This window comes from Ambystoma mexicanum, chromosome 1q (genome assembly GCF_040938575.1).
Source record: "Ambystoma mexicanum isolate Mex_15411 chromosome 1q, UKY_AmexF1_1, whole genome shotgun sequence".
NCBI lineage: Eukaryota > Metazoa > Chordata > Amphibia > Caudata > Ambystomatidae > Ambystoma > Ambystoma mexicanum.
The window spans coordinates 478,784,464-478,800,638 of record NC_090922.1 but is presented as its reverse complement, the minus strand read 5'-3'; the positions used below and the strand labels follow the sequence as shown (position 1 = coordinate 478,800,638).

Below are 16,175 nucleotides of genomic sequence, written 5' to 3'. Positions count from 1 at the left end.
TTGGGGTGCTTTTAAACTCGAGTCCCGTTCTTGTTTGGCATCGACACCTGTTCTTGCAAAAGAAAAGTAAAGTGGCTGAGGACCGCATAACTTATCAAATAAAGCGTATTCCATGTTGCAAAACATGTTCAAGGCTGTTTGGCTAAAATGAACTGGGGAGGGGGAGCTGTTAAGCGAATGTTGTGCGTTTCAGGTTACTCAGCACAAAACAAGATAATGCAACTCAACAAGGATTGGTTTGTTGTGGGGTTTTCTTTGCTGTGGAGTCTCACCAGGAAAATCGGTGAAAACATGCAGGCCACACACTCATATGGTACTTAGCTGTTGTTGTTACTGGCTTTACAATTTTGCTCATGGACAAAATGGTGTAGTGAAAGACTGCTTAGTCCATTTCGTATAGTGTTGGTTAGCTGTTACTTGCTATGCTGTCCCTGCCCCCGCCAGTATCTCCTTGTCCCCCCGCCGGTGTCTTCCTGCCCCCGCCAGTGTCGCCTTGTCCCCCCCTCCCCCGCCAGTGTCACCTTGTCCCCCCTGCCCCCATCAGTGTCGTCTTGACCCCCTTCCCCCACCAGTGTCGCCTTGTCCCCCTGCCCCCCGCCAGTGTCTCCCTGTCCCCCCTTCTCCCTGTGCCCCCTGCCAGTGTCTCCCTGTACCCCCTGCCCCCGCCAGTGTCTCCTTGTCCCAACGCCAGTGTCTGCATTGTCCCCCCTGCCCCCCACCAGTGTCTCCTTGTCCCCCCTGCCCCCCACCAGTGTCTCCTTGTCCCCCCTGCCCCCCGCCAGTGTCTCCTTGTCCCCCTGCCCCCGCCAGTGTCTCCTTGTCCCCCTGCCCCCACCAGTGTCTTCCTGTCCCCCTGCCCCCGCCAGTGTCTCCTTGTCTCCCCGCCAGTTTCTTCCTGTCCCCCCTGCCCCCCGCCAGTGACACCTTGTCCCCCCTGCCCCCCGCCAGTGTCTTCCTGTCCCCCGCCAGTGTCTCCTTGTTCCCCCACCAGTGTCTTCCTGTCCCCCTGCCCCCGCCAGTGTCTCCTTGTCCTCCCTGCCCCCCGCCAGTGTCGCCTTGACCTACTGCCCAACCAGTGTCGCCTTGTCCCCCCTGCCACCGCCAGTGTCTCCTTGTCCCTCTGCCCCCGCCAGTGTCTTCCTGTCCCCCCTGACCCCTGCCAGTGTCTCCTTGTCCCCCCACCAGTGTCTTCCTGTCCCCCCTGCCCCCGCCAGTGTCTCCTTGTCGCCCCTGCCCCCGCCAGTGTCGCCTTGAACTACTGCCCCGCCAGTGTCTCCTTGTTCCCCCTGCCCCCGCCAGTGTCTCCTTGTCCCCCCTGCCCCCCGCCAGTGTCTTCCTATCCCCCTCCCCCGCCAGTGTCTTCCTTGTCCCCCCTGCCCCTGCCAGTGTCTTCCTGTCCCCCTTCCCCCACCAGTGTCTTCCTTGTCCCCCCTGACCCCTGCCAGTGTCTCCCTGTCCCCCCTGCCCCCGCCAGTGTCTCCAATCCTATTTATTTTAGCACTTGCTCTTTTCATCGGTCCCTGGATCACTGATAACAGCTTGCTCGTCCCCCCTTTTTTCCCCTTCTTGTCTTCTCCTCCCACTCCCTCCCCTGCACTATCTTGTAGATAATCACTTGTTTTGTTCCTCTCCTTACCGCTTTCCATTCCCCCCCCTTACCTCCCCTCCTCTTGTCACTCTTTCACTGCAACAAATGTCGTTGGGCATAGTAATGTTACTGCTAGTTTTGTCTCCGTTTTCCCCTGCTCACCTCTCCCTTATTTTTCCATGCACTTGTACTATCTGGTATGATTTGATAGTTATTTTTTACATTCTGACCTGTTTCAAGGACCTGTTTGAATGTAATTGTATTCTCCCATGTTCCCACCCTCCTTGAAGTGCTTTGAAACACATTGTGTATAGGCGCTATACAAATAAACAATCAATCAATCAATATGCTGTCACGTTGAGGGTTCTACTTCCCAGGTGAGGGTAAGCAAGGTGATGTTTAACTTTCCTCTCCCTGTGCACATAATTATAGGCTCTCTTCATGAGCAATGCTACATAACTGTTTCCTCAGAGGGGTGCTGGCAGACTCACATAAAATAAAAAACTGGCCAACGCCGATGGCTTTTAGAAGTGAAACTATGTCATTTACACTTATACTAACATCATAGCTATTTAAGACCCCCAGTGACCTCAAAAGGGCACTACTATGTGATACAAACTTTATGTTAAAGGTACTTATATAGCGCACCGTCACCAACGGAATTGGTCCCCAGGCGCTCTGGCAGATCTGCAAACGAGAAGGTGGGATGGGTTAGTAAGGTGAAGAGGGAGTAGGATAGTGAGAGGAGTGGTGTACTATTGGCAGCTTCAACACGGTAGACACCGGGTGCTGAGCTTTGGTGCGAGTATCAGTGTCAGTCCGCGTGTGCTGTAGGTGCGGCTTATGTATTGTTGCAGTGTGGTGAAGTGTGTGCGGCTTGTGCGAGAGATGGTTGTGTGAGTTTTTTTAGAAAGATACGTATGCAGATAATTGGAGCTTATATTGGTTAGTGGGTTATATGAAATTTAACATGCTAACATTCACAGTTCTGTCTAAGTGTAGTACTTGCTAATCTACATATTCCGTCCAAGTGTGGCACATGCTAATCTTCCCAATAGTTATCTCGATGTAGGGCAGGATGTTGTTCTCCATTCTAAGTGTGGCACATGGTAACATTCAAGTTCCATCTAGGTGTGGCACATGCTAACATTCCCTTTTTCTATCTCTATGTGATGCAGGCTGAGGTTAAGAATTCCATCTAAGTGTGGTATATGCTAACATTGGGAATTATGTTCGTATATAATGCAAAATAACATTTACAGTCCAGTTATGCATAGATTTAGGTCGGAGGTCATACATCTCTCTAAATGTGCATGGTGTAAGCCTATGGCGGTGTACATTAGGGAGAGGTAAGGTAGAGTGGCGGGGGCTTTCTGGAGTAGAGTAATTGCTCTACACCCTACCCTTCCCAAGCCACAATTACAGTTTTAGTTGGTGTATGTTGACTGCTGGCTTCATTGGCTTCCCCTGCTGACACCTGCAGACATGTGTTGGAGTGTAGGAGCCGCCCTTGGCCTTGGGGCCCTTAGCCGAAGGGGCTGCACAGGCAGGGGGCTGCTCTGCGGTGTCCTTGATGAGGGCGTGGTGCGCCAATCAGGGCGGGGGGGCGCTGAGGGAGGTTCAGGAAGCAGGTTGGGAAGGGGACCACGCGCCGAATGCGCTCACCGTGCTTTTAAGATTTTGGAGGCCACAAGATGGCGCGGTCAGGGGGCACCTACCTGATCAGCATCTCACGTCCAGAATTAGGAAAAAGATGTCCATGAAAAGATCCTGTATATCAATGGGAAGGCTGTAAACGGCTACCTTTCACCCTGCGATTGAACCCACATTAGCCCTTTATCTCTCCAGTATGGCAAACAGTTTGGAGCAACACAGTGCAGCTAAGTGAAAAGGGGCATCAGCCCTCAGTAAAGATTGGGCTGCTCTATGTTCACATTTAGGGATTCTGGAGAATGTTAGTGCAGCTACCACACTAAGGGATGAAAGAAAGCACTGCTTCAACATGTGCACAGAATCACCATCTGCAACACAATCTGTGGGGATTTCATACTTTCTATGCAAATGTTGACTCAGGCTTTCCTTATGGAGTCAAGTGGGGCCTGGGAGAGCCTATTGCATTTGTCTACTGCTCGTGTTTGTTTTCCTTTCCTCCTGTTTCAGGTCTACATGTATTTTAGTTTCTTTCTCTGTTGTTGTTAGCTTGTGACAATGGTTTGTTTGTGGTAGACTGCAGGTACCAGTGAGTCATTGATCATTTCCACGGGACTGCTGCTGCTGAAGTGTTTCCACATTGTTCCCCCCCCCTACCCAGTCTCATGATTAAGTATAGGCTTATATAAAATGGGGACATTGTATTATATATACCAGCATAGGTGTGACTCAGAGCCAATACTGTACTATTATTTGATGAAATGTTATGTTGTATGCCATGATCTGGTACTTTATATGTTTCAGAGGCGGTACCATGCCTTATAGTGATGTCCAACAATGCATTACATAAAAAGGTGATTTATTCTATTTTTGCATCCATTGTTTCAGCCGTATTGTCAATAGGTGCTGTTATATTTAATTATTTAATATTTATATACAGAGAACGTTTTACACTGATCCAGAGTTATATTGGTTGGATTTCAACAGAGGGCACGTTTACGCCTGGTCTTGATATGTGATATGTACTTTGATCCAACCATTTTCCAGAAGGTTCATTATATGTTTATGCAATGTATGTATTTAATATTTAAATATATCATTAAAAAGGCACCTTGTCCAAAGGGTGATACATCCATTTGTGTGCATTGACATTATTTCAGCGCTAGAGAACATGACTGTTTAACTTGTCCATGTACAAAGGACATTGGGTTTTCTTTACAGGCAGTAGGGATTCTGGGAGCTGTCCCCATTAGCTCGCTCCCAGTGGAGTCACTTCTTTCAAAGCAAGAAGCCCCAGTATTGTTGGGTGTTTCTCCATTCTCTCCCCGAATTTCCCAATAGGCGCTTTTTGGTACATGCAGTTACTTTCCATTGCAAATAAGATCTGATACACCTTACATATGTCTTTGCAGCGGCCTACAGCAGTGATGTTTCTTCTGTGCATTTTCCAGGGTCTCTGTGTGTTTAGTAAGCAGTGCTAAGTCTTTTGCACATTGCTTGGAGTCTCTACAGAACACTGCCTATTGTGTCCATGTACATTACAGCGGCGTCATTGCTCCAGCGCACTGCCAGCCTATGTACAATGGATCTATATATGAGAGCGATCGAGAAAGAAAAAGATTAGCGAGAGTAGAAAACCGAGTGTAAACATTGGAGCTATCTGGTCTGCGGAGCAAGTGAGTGTGAAGGGGATGTAATTTTTTGTCTTGTTTGGCCTTAGTGTACCTTATTATGAATGATCATGCAATGTTAGGCGATGTCACCTTATGACAGGGTGCAAATTCAAGACCGCAACTTCCAATTTTTCATGGAGCTTCCCTCCTGAGCATCGACAGCTCAAAGATATTTCAACCTCAAGACCACTTAGCTTTTTATGGGGTGATGAAACAATGTGGCCCGATGGAGATGCACCATATGCCAGCAACTGAATTAGCCAACCATACACAACATTGCTACCGTGCACATGGCAACTAAAGCATTACCGTGCTGACAGGTGCATCTGAATGCAATCTTATGTTAATGCCCATTTGCAAAGTATAAACTCTCCAACCTAACGAACGCGCTGACAACTCTACAATAGCACCCTCCCCCTTGTCTCACACAAATTAAGCACTCCTTACAACCCACAACTCTTGCCACCTTAGAATGCCTGCAGACAACGTGTTACAGCTTGCTCAACATCAACACCCAGCAAAAACCTAACACATACTACACGCAAATACCACACACACTAGCACAAAGGCAATGGCAAAACCTGGCCTACTTCGAGCAGCGGACCCAACAGCAACCTCTTATATGCTCGATAATTCACCCAAAACCCAACCTTTTTAATTGCAGTACCCATAGGGCAAAGAGGTCATGAAAATGTAAAATGCCATGCTTTAAGAAGACCCAGTAAAATAACTTGACAAGTGCCCTCCACCAAGAAAAGAAAAGACAAACTAAGCTCCTCCTGTGGTACGGGCGATGTTCCTTGGTTGCATTCCTCATTTATGCTCTTGTTCATTGAGCATGGATCGGCAATGACAAGGACTATGAGTACCCCAGTGTCAGGGACTCACAGGTGGCAAGCATGAGTGGGACGCGTCAAGCAAACAATATCAGGGTTATGCAGCAGTGTGGCCATAAAAAAAGGTCTAAAAGACCCAAACACCTTTATTTCAAGACACTGCTTTGTTTTATGTGCAGGAAAAGGGCTTGGTGTGTGGACTAAGAACGCTCTGAGGCATGAAAAGGACCAGTACATTTCCCAGAAGGCTTGCATGACCACTAGCCTCCGGGATCCTCTAGGACAACGCCCAACCAATCGAAGATACCAGCTTGTGCTGGAGAACACGAGAGAGAGAGGACATGTGTTTGGAGGGCTCCTGCAGGCTGCGAACCGCAGGGCCATTCCCCGCCTGCAAATACTACAGGCCCTGCATTCAGCAACAGATAAGTGCTTTTATCTAACAAGTCTGACTATTGGTTAATTCCGGAGTGTTTATTTGGATAGAACGCAAGCAGCGTTCGGGCAAGGCAGCGCTCTCGGGAGGAGCATTGTGTTCGGGGAGTAACTGAATAGAACGGAAGCAGTGTTTGGGCAATGTAACTCTTAAATGCATTGGGAAATGTATGGAATACAGAGGTGCTCACAGCTGATAGCAACTTCCGATGCACAGTAGAATGAGTGGCGGAGAACTGGCACCTCAAATCGACTGCATTTGAATGCTGTAGACCGCCAGTGGGCAGTTTTTTGGTAGCTTGTTAAGTGTTCTGTTATACTGTTCCGCAACACAAGTTCACACATGCTTTTGATTTATTTGTAGCGGCACTCCGCTGGATCAAAACGGCTTGAACATTGGGACCGCAGCTCATGGCAGACGTACTCCGCTGCACGACACAGAGCTAAGTGCCATCTTGTTTCTTTAGTTAATGTGTGTTGGTTGTGAGTTCCATCAACCAACGCATTGCATGTAACCAGTGGGTATATGATTGCAAGGTACTAGTGAACCTGTTTAAGGTGTGCCGGTTGTGAGTTCAAACAATCAGCACAATGTGAGTGCGTGCCAGTAACGCACCAGAGAATCCTAAAATACAATGTGCCAGGTATCAAAGCAGAATTACTAGGGTCAGAGAAGGCCAGACTAGGCAGTGCTTTGGGGGGCATAGTGTGCAGGAGTGGGTGGGCGGAGCATCAGCGATCTCAGGAACCCCAGTAGGGGCGCAACAAGCCAAACCTTTTCCCTGAATCCCCCTACCCATCGATTACCTCTTCCTGATCCTCTATCTGGTTTCCATAATCACCCCTACGTATCCAATCCAGCAGACCCTAACCCTCTTTCCGCGGCGGGTCACGGAGGCCTGAGATTGTGTACAATCCAGGCACCAAGATCCAACGGGGAGGCAGGTGTACGTGCTACCTTCGCGCAAGACCAAGAAACCTGACACCCAATCACTAAGTAGAGTAACTTGAATTACTCATATGTCCTGTCCCCTTTCGTCCATCCTTGTGGGTGATTCCACCGATCAAGACAAACGGGTGGTGCTCGGACAACCTGTCTCAAGATTAAGAAGAAGCAAGAATGTTCTCCAGAACTGCCTGACCGAACGCTGCATCCCACCTGGAACTGGGGTCCAGGAAATAGTGCTTACAGAAAGCAGACAAAGTGGCTCAAGTAGCCACCTTGCTAATGACTTCCGAGGAAGCGTGTCTCTGAAAGGCGCCCACCATAGCCTTGCCCTCCCTGACCGCGTGGGCATTAACCCCCGCAGAAACAGCCTTACCCATGGCCACATATGCCTCAGAAATGGCCTGGACCATCCAACTGGCGATCTTTGGACGCTTGGGGGGCGGTAGCCGAGCCACCAAAGGTGACGAACAACGCTTCAGACTTCTGGAAAGACCTCGTCCGGGAGAGATACAACTTCAGCGCTCTCGAAGTCTAAGAAATGCAATACCCTTTCAGCACCGACGGCAGGTTTGGAAAGAACACCGGCCGGCAGATTTCCTGGTTCAAATGGAACAGAGAGACCACCTTGGCCAAGAAGTTTGGATGAATGCCCAATATTACCGTGTCAGTGTGGACGGCAGTGAAGGGCTCGCACCACAGAGCCTGCAGCTCGCTGACTCTGCATGCAAAAGTGAGCGCTACCAACAGTATTGCCTTGAGCGTCACCAGCCTGATGTTGACCAAGGCCATTGGCTTGAAAGGTTTACGCTGTAAAGCCGCCAGAACCACGCTGAGGTCCCAGACCGGGTGTGGCCCATGAACCAGAGAAAACCGTCTGGACAACCCCTTGAGGTGAGCCTTAAGCACAGGGGTGGCCGCCAAAAAAATGCGCTCTGGGGAGTTCTTGTAGGCCCCAATGGCCACCAAATAGGTGTGGCAGGTATCAACCTGGTCTGCATAGCGAGCCAGATGTATAGAAAAGGCCAGTATGTCGTCCAGGGTGCAGGCGAGGGGGGTCCAGCCCCTTGTCGTGAGCCCAGTGGCAGAACCTGGTCCACCTACTCTTGTACTGAGAACACGTGGAGGGCCTCCTGGATGATTTCCCAGTTGTCGTACGAAAACTGGGAGTGGCGCAGTCTCTGCTGATCAGGAACCAGGCCAAGCGGGCCAGCTGGCTGGGTCCAGGTGCTCCCAATGCCCTGCTGCGTCAGGAAGCCCCTGCAGGGGTGTGGGAAATGGACAGGCCCCTGGGAGTACAACTGCAGCAGGTTGGAGAACGAAGCCCTCGACAGCCGGGGGGGGGCGGGGGGATTAGGAGGAGGCTGCAGTCTACTGAGGCTCAAAATGTGCAGAGGGTCCGCTGGAGCAATGGAGGAGGAGGAAACGGATAGCAACTGCCAGCAGAGTTGGAATATGTCGCCCAGAGACCCCTGACCCCATCCCGCCCATGAAGCGAAGAGGGGGCACTTGGAATTCAGAGGAGATGCAATAAGTCCAGATCTGGGAACCTCCATTTCTGGAATAGGGGCAACAAACAGTTGATGTGTAATTCCCATTTGTAGGTGTTTAGCCCCAGGCAGCGGAGATGTTCGGCTTCCGCATTGTTGTCCCCCGGGAGATGGACCGCAGAGATCCATGTCCCCTCCAACTGGGTCCCTCCCAGATTGACACTGTGTCCATGCACAGGAGGGGAGAGGGCGTGACGCCCTGCTTGTTCAAGTAGAACATCGTCGTGGAATTGTCGGTCCTGACCAGAACCCCGTCGCCCCTGATGACCAGTAGAAAAGCCAGGCCTGCCACTTTGAGATCCAGCAGATTGACATGCAGGAGGGCCTCCGTTCTGGACCATGCGCCATGAATCAAATGGACATCTAGGGTAGCCCCCAGCCCGAGAGGGAGGAATCTGTCACTACCAGAGTGGGCTCTGGCTGGGTGAACGGGGCTCCCACTGCCACATTGCACTTCTTTCTTTTCTTGAGAACTATCCCACACCCTTTTTGTATTAGTTGTAAGGTTTGGCAATAGGTTTCTTAGCATAGGCCCTTTTTATTTTATTAAACTTTATTTATTTAGCTTGACAACACAGAAGAGGCAGAAGCCCAACAGGGGCAGACATGACAATTGCAGTGCATACAGTCCGATTTCAACATTGTACATTGCTTTGCGGGTATGAGCAGAGGGGCGCAACAACACAGGAGCAATTTGGGTAATCAAAAGTTCAGGCCATGGTGGAGGTGGGAGAAGATGAAGTAAGAGATGCACCATCAGAGTCTGTAGTTATGGAGGCCATATAAGAGCAGAATCTCAGCCATATGTTCCTGGGCCTGGAATGCGTCAGCTGTTGATTATCCCAAGACCTCTTCCATGTCAGATGCCCAGGTGACTGCCCTAAGCCATTGCGAGTGTGAGGGTGGACCAGGGCTGAGCCAGCATAGTAAGATGCAGTGGACAGTGAGTAACATACAGAGGCCCGCCAGCTTTTTGGAGTCGCGACTCAAGTCCGGGAAGTCGTGAAAGAGACACAATGCAAGGAATGGAGCGACTGTGCAGTCCAAAATGACAGTCATAGTAGTACATATCTCCTCCCAGTACTGAACTAGTTTAGGACAGCACCAGATCATGTGTATGTATATGGCGCTGTCGGTTCCGCACCTGGGGCATCTGGGGGAGTGGTCCTTGGACATGCGGTGCAACCGAATCGGAGTGAGGTGATAACTGTGCAGGACTTTGAACTGGATTAACTTGAATCGGGAGTTAAAGGACACATTGTGGGTGCGCGCACACATGAGATTCCAGCGTTGGTCGGACATCACCGCCCCCAAGTCCTCTGCCGATTTATGTTTCAGTTTGTCACGGGTGGGGGGGTCGATCTGGCCTGTAATAGGGCGTATAGTCTGGATACCTTCCCCCTAAAGGAGTTGAAGCTGCATAGCTCCGCAACTACTGGGTCGTTGGGAGGTAGTGCAGGGAAGTCAGGATATCTGATTTTAAGAACTATTCGGAGGGAGGAGTATTGGAGCCACGCGGATGGTTTCCGTCTGAGGATGGGTGGAAGATCCGACCACTCAACGAAACCACCACTCTCAAAGATATCCCGGATTGCCTCGTAGCCTGTTTCAGCCCACTGGTGTATGATGGATGATGGTAAGTATGGGACCCCTGGGAGGAAATTCCACAGTGGCAGATCGCCGTGGAATGGATAGGATGTGCCTGAAAGTTTCCAGATTTTAGAGTGGGGTAGGGATGTGCTAACAGGGTCTAGTGACTAACATGATCGGCAAGGGGGAGAGAATCAAGGAGCGGACGTCTCAGCCACTGACTACCATTCTCTCAAGTCTAAGATGCGGAGGGGTATCATGTGTGTTAAACCAGTGCAAAGCGAAGTGGGCCTGCGCCACCAGCCAGTATTTGAGAAAATCCAGGGCGCTGAATCCACCGCTTTCCATAGGGGTGGACAATGTCGCAAGTTTTAGTCGGACTGCCCCAGAATGCAACAGAAAAGCGTTAATAGTGCGGGTTAACGCTTGGAAAAAGCAGTCTCCCGGCAACAGGGGCAGATTGATGAACTTATATAAAAGTTGGGGGAGTACAACCATCTTTAGAACCCCCAATTCGACCAGCCAGGGAAATTGGAAGTCTCACCCAGCCAGAAGCCTTTTCAGAGAGTTTCGTGAGGTACTGATAGTTCTCCTCGAGCAATGTCTCAGAACGGCGAGTCACCTCTATACCGAGGTAAGTAAATTTCAATTGGGACCAAGTGAACCCCATAAGATCGGGAGGGGAACGTGTGCATTCAGTGAGTGGAACAGGGTGGATTTGGAGCAGTTTACTTTGAGTCCAGAGACACGCCCAAAGTGAACAACGTCTTCCAGTATCAGGGGAAGGTTGATAGCGGGAGACCGGATATAGAGCTGGGCATTGTCTGCATATAAAGAGATGATATCCGCCTGGCCTGCGGTTCGTAACACTCTGAGAGCGTGGCACTGGCGCATCTTATCAGCATACGGTTCCATAGCTATAGCAAAGATTAAGGGGGAAAAGGGGCAGCCCTGCCTCGTACCTCTGGCAATTCGAAATAGGGATGAGCATCTGTCCTCAGTACGGACCCTAGCCACCGGATCTGAGCAAAGTAGCCCAACCCATGAACGAAAACTGGGCCCAATTTTACATTTTTCAAGGACCCGCCAAAAGTACTTCCAGGACACAGAGTCAAATGCTTTTTGCATGTCCAGTGTAGCAACTACAGCTTGCATGTTTGGGTTAATTCTACTAGTAATATCAAGTTCAGAGAGGTGGAGCGCCCTGGAATAAATCCTGCTTGATCAGGGTGAATGATGAGTGACATGAAGGGGTCAAGCGTAAGGCTAGCAATTTGGCAAAAATGTTGACATCGCAATTGACTAGTGAGACGGGACGGTACGAGCCACAGGGGTGGGGATCTTGCTAGGTTTAAGTAGAACCGTTATTATGGCTTCCCGGAGAGAAGGTGGAGCCTACCCGCTATGCATGCTTCTTCCCATAGGGCCATCAAGTGAGGTATTAGGAGGGATTTGAAGTGTTTGTAAAAATCTACTGGAAGGCTGTCCGAGCCCGGGGATTTACCAGATGACAGCGAATCGATAGCTCTCTCGAGAGGCCGTTTACTGCGGAGGAGCTCTCAGAGGCCATTTGTTCAGAGGAGAGGACCGAAAGGGGAAGGCTGTCTAGGTAAGCATCGATCTCTGCTGTTGGGACGCTCTCATCCTCTGAGTAAAGGCCTTCATAGAATACCAGGAACTCAGTGTTAATATCCTGTGGGGGTGTGGCTAGAGTGCCGTCGGCTCTCTCGGTAGCAGGGATGTTGGGGGATCCAAATTCTCGATGAATGAGTCTGGCTAAGAGTCGGCTTGGCCGTTCGCCCTCCCCGTATTTTCTCACGAGCTGGTGTTGTCAAGGAATTTCACGTTGCGTTCCGCAGGAGTATGAAACGCATCAAGTTCCGTACCTAAAGACGTGAGGATCTCAGGAGATGGAAGGGCAGCGTATTGGGACTCGAGGGACGCGAGGGCCGACTCACTTTTCCGGATATCTCCTCAGATTGCTTTCAGAATACCACTTTCCTTGGAGATGGCGATACCCCTGATGTAGGCTTTAAATGCCTCCCAAAGGGTGGATTGTGTAGTGACCGAATTAGTGTTGTTTTCAAAAAGTCTTCAATGGCAGTCTTTAGCTCTGAGCTAAAGGCTGCATCGAGCAAGGAATGTGGTTTCATTTTCCACTGGCGAGTTCCATCGTAGTCTGGACCCCAGGGGGGGGGGGGGGGAGAGAGGGAGGGAGGGAGGGGGAGAGGGAGAGGGAGAGGGGGAGAGAGAGAGAGAGAGAGAGAGAGAGAGAGAGAGAGAGAGAGAGAGAGATATATATATATATATATATTGTGGAGTGGTCGGAAAGAGTTCTAGGGAGAATTGATTGCTGTGAAACGTTTCTTATCAGCATGTCTGATATCAGCCATCTGTCATTCCTAGAATGTGAGTCGTGAACCGGGGAATAGAAGGAGTATGTTCGGGAGTCAGGGTATAACAGTCTCCATACCCCTACTATAGCCAGTCAGGGAACCGATGATAGAATAGTGTAGGCTGCTTTCGAGAGTTGGCGGGGTCTTGAGCCCGATCTGTCCAGGTCCACGTCTAGTATTGTATTGAAGTCGCCCCCCACAGTAACGGGACCATAGGGAAGCTGACTAAGAGGGAGGCTAAGTGGAGGTAAAATTCGGGGTCGTCTACATTGGGACCATAGATGTTCAATAACACCAGTTCTTTATTTTGTAGGACACCATGAAGCAATACATATCTACCCAGTGAGTCGACCTGTGAAAACTTACCAGTAAATTTGAGGCTTTTATGGATCAGTGTCATAACTCCCCCCACCCCCCCGACTCTGGGAAGAATCGTTGTAATATCTTTGGGGACCCCACCCTTTGGCGAATTTTCCAGTGTTCAGCATATGCGTGTGTTTCTTGTAAAAGAAGGATTTTCACTTCATGGCGTGCAGTTGTAACTGTCGCATTTTCCTATAATTCCCCAGCCCCCGCACATTCCAACTCATGAGTATCACATTATGGTCGCCCATTGGAATAAGAGCACTGCATAGGTTTTGAAGTTCAGAGAGGTAATAACCTAGGGCCTGAAGCCCGGGCTAGATGATCGAGCCCCCTCTCAGTATGCGACTGACCTGGCATTGTCCTGCACTCCGCCTTCTTTGTGAACATCAAGCCTTTTTTAATATAACACCCATCCCAACCCACCCCCACCCACATCCCTCCCCCAATCAGAGGAATGACAACCCCATAACCAAATCCAAACCAATGGCATCAATGCCTGGGGGCCTGTGTGCTGGCCTGGTGGCGATACTCCGGGCTAGGGGCTCATGAAGGATAGAGAGGTGCATCAAAAGCCGTTAACATGTAGTTTAAGAGGGTACTAATGACGGGGAGATCAAGACGTCGTAGAGCCAGAGTGAATTGTAGACACATGACAGAATGATGGATCTCCTGCGCCCATGGGACGGGGGTGCCCCTCCCGAAAGGTGATCAAACGTGTAACAAACGTCAACAAAGTGATGAGGCCATGAACTTTCAACCTGGAAAGTGATCGTCTATGAATTTGGAGGCTTCTTCCGGGATTGTGAAAAAGAAAACCTGGTTAGAGTGTTCAATTTGTAGCTGTCATGATCTCTGCTTCCAAAAGGTCAGGGTTTTCCCAACTCCCTTGGAAGCAGATCCATAACCCAGGTTCCGAGTGCCAACCAGTCCCAATTGGGACCTTTTGGACCCAGTCCTGGCGCCAGTGGCACCAGGCTCATAAATATGCCCAGTCCCAGCGCTGGAAGCGCCGGGCTCATAATGCTTGGGTGGACTTACCTGCAGCAGACCATGCTGCTTACTTGCCTGCCAGTTGAGCCTCTGATCCTCTTCTGTTTGGAACTACTTTTCCTGTTGGGTGGGGCAGGAGCCACTCCCTAGATTCAGAACACTGGAACTCTTCTGGAAAGCAGGAACTCTTTTCTTACCTAGGCGTGGCTGTGGAAGGAGACACCTAAGCACTACAGGAGGCTATTTAAACCACACCCGATGGATGAATCTTGCTTTGCATTATTCTGCATCCTCTGCAGCAGAACGCTCATCGTGTCTTCTGCATCTGATCCTGGGCCTAAGGGAAAAGGCTTACCATCCTGAATCCAGTCTTCAGCAACACCTAAAAAGACAAGAAAGAACAGGTTAGCATTACGGTATTCAGTGACAGCTCTTCACTTACCTGGTCCATCGGCTGTCACCAACGCCTCGCGCTGCATCCCGGCATCTGAAAGACAAAGGCTTACCTACTCTTCGTGCGCTCCGGAGGTCTTCACCCTGCATTCCGGCATCTGGAAGACAAAAGCTTACCAACTCTTCGCACGCTCCGGAGGCCTTCGGCGCTGCATCCCGCATCTGAAAGACAAAACAAGGTGCGTTTAAAGACATTGGGGAACTTTAATACTCACGTGCCAATACTCCTTTCCACATCTAACCCAGTGGGTATTCCGGCACCCTGCAGCCGCTCCGAACTTGTACCTGCAAAATAAAGAGACAGTTAGAGCGCATCGTGAAGCAGGCAACAAGCGCTTCCTACGTGCTTCCAGGCGCTTCTATTCATCACACGGGCTCCATTTTCAACTCACTTCAGCCCGTCATCCGCCATCGCCGGAACCCTGCAACACAAGAGACATCATTACTAAAGACTTTAAAGACATTGGTATTACTTGAAACTTACCGTTCGTGCAGTAAACGACGGACAGCAGTCCTCTGAAGTCAAGAGGCCTGCTCCCCTTATCCAGTGAAGAAACTGGTTACAGCACCCTGCCCCGAGGCAGATGGAGAGCACGGCGTTCACTTACCTAAGGTGAGAGCGTTAACCTTTGGGGTTCTACAGGAGAAGAGAAAGGGAAGAAGAGAGACATTCAATAACCCAGTTCCTTAATCCCATATTTTCTATCTGCAGACATCTTACCCTTCGAGTCAGACATACAGTGCACAGAGGTCCAGCCCAAAGAGCCAGCCGTGTGTTACACATCACCTTTGAAGATACGGTATACGCCCAGTCAAGACCGGCGCCTCTACGGGAATCAGGTGAGCGTTACAGTAGCTTGGTGAGATACAGCATGGAATATTTAACCTCCAGGTCACGCAGCCTCTCTTGACTGCCAGGAAGGTTTTGCGTTCCTGTTGAACCGCCACTGAGAATTCTGGGTATAAGTGGATCCTAGAGAACCCCAAGAAAAGATCCCCTTTGGCTCTCGCTGCCATAAGGAGGGCGTCACGATGCCGAAAGTTTAGCACCATGGCTATGATGGGGCACGGGGGCGCGCCAGGTCTGGGTTTTGCTGATAAAGCTTGATGGGCTCTTTCAATTGCGAACTGTGTCGAGAGCCTGGAAGAATCAAGAAGTGTGAGTAGAGTGCGCTCTAGGTAGTCTTCCATGGGTTCCTTGATGCCGTCCTCGGGGACACCAATTATGCGGTGTTGATTGCGTCTAGAGCACGATTCGAGGTCCTCATTTTTTTTGGCTACCTCCAGCACGCGTCTAGATAATGAGGAGACTTACGCCCGGAGAGAGCCCAAGTCGTCCTCCGTAGCGCCCACCATTGTTTCAATTTCAGCAACTCAGTTGTCAGTTTTTTCAATGTGCGCTGTGATCGAGGATATGGAGCCATTCATGTCATCCAGTTTGGAGTGCAAACCCTTCGCAGATATATTCCAGCATTTTCTGTGAGTCTATGGAGTCTGGAGGAGTTGAAGTGGTGGGTTCTGGCTCCGGTGCCTCCTCTGCCTGTTTAGACAGTGTTTTAGTAAACATGTTTAGACAGTGTTTTAGTAAACATGTTGATGGAGCTCTGTTTTTTCCCTGCGCCCTTAGTCATGATGTGGACTGGGGGGAGAGTCTCGGGACTTGGGAGACCAGTATGTGGATAGAGCGTGCCAGAAGACAGGA

The 16,175-nt window shown here is 50.1% G+C and overlaps 1 long non-coding RNA gene across 1 annotated transcript in view; it reads left to right on the top strand.

Annotated features, from left to right (window-relative positions):
* The window catches only part of LOC138529125 (uncharacterized), a 60,876-nt gene that overhangs the window by 259 nt on the left and 44,442 nt on the right, over window positions 1-16,175 (top strand). The window lies entirely within an intron of this gene.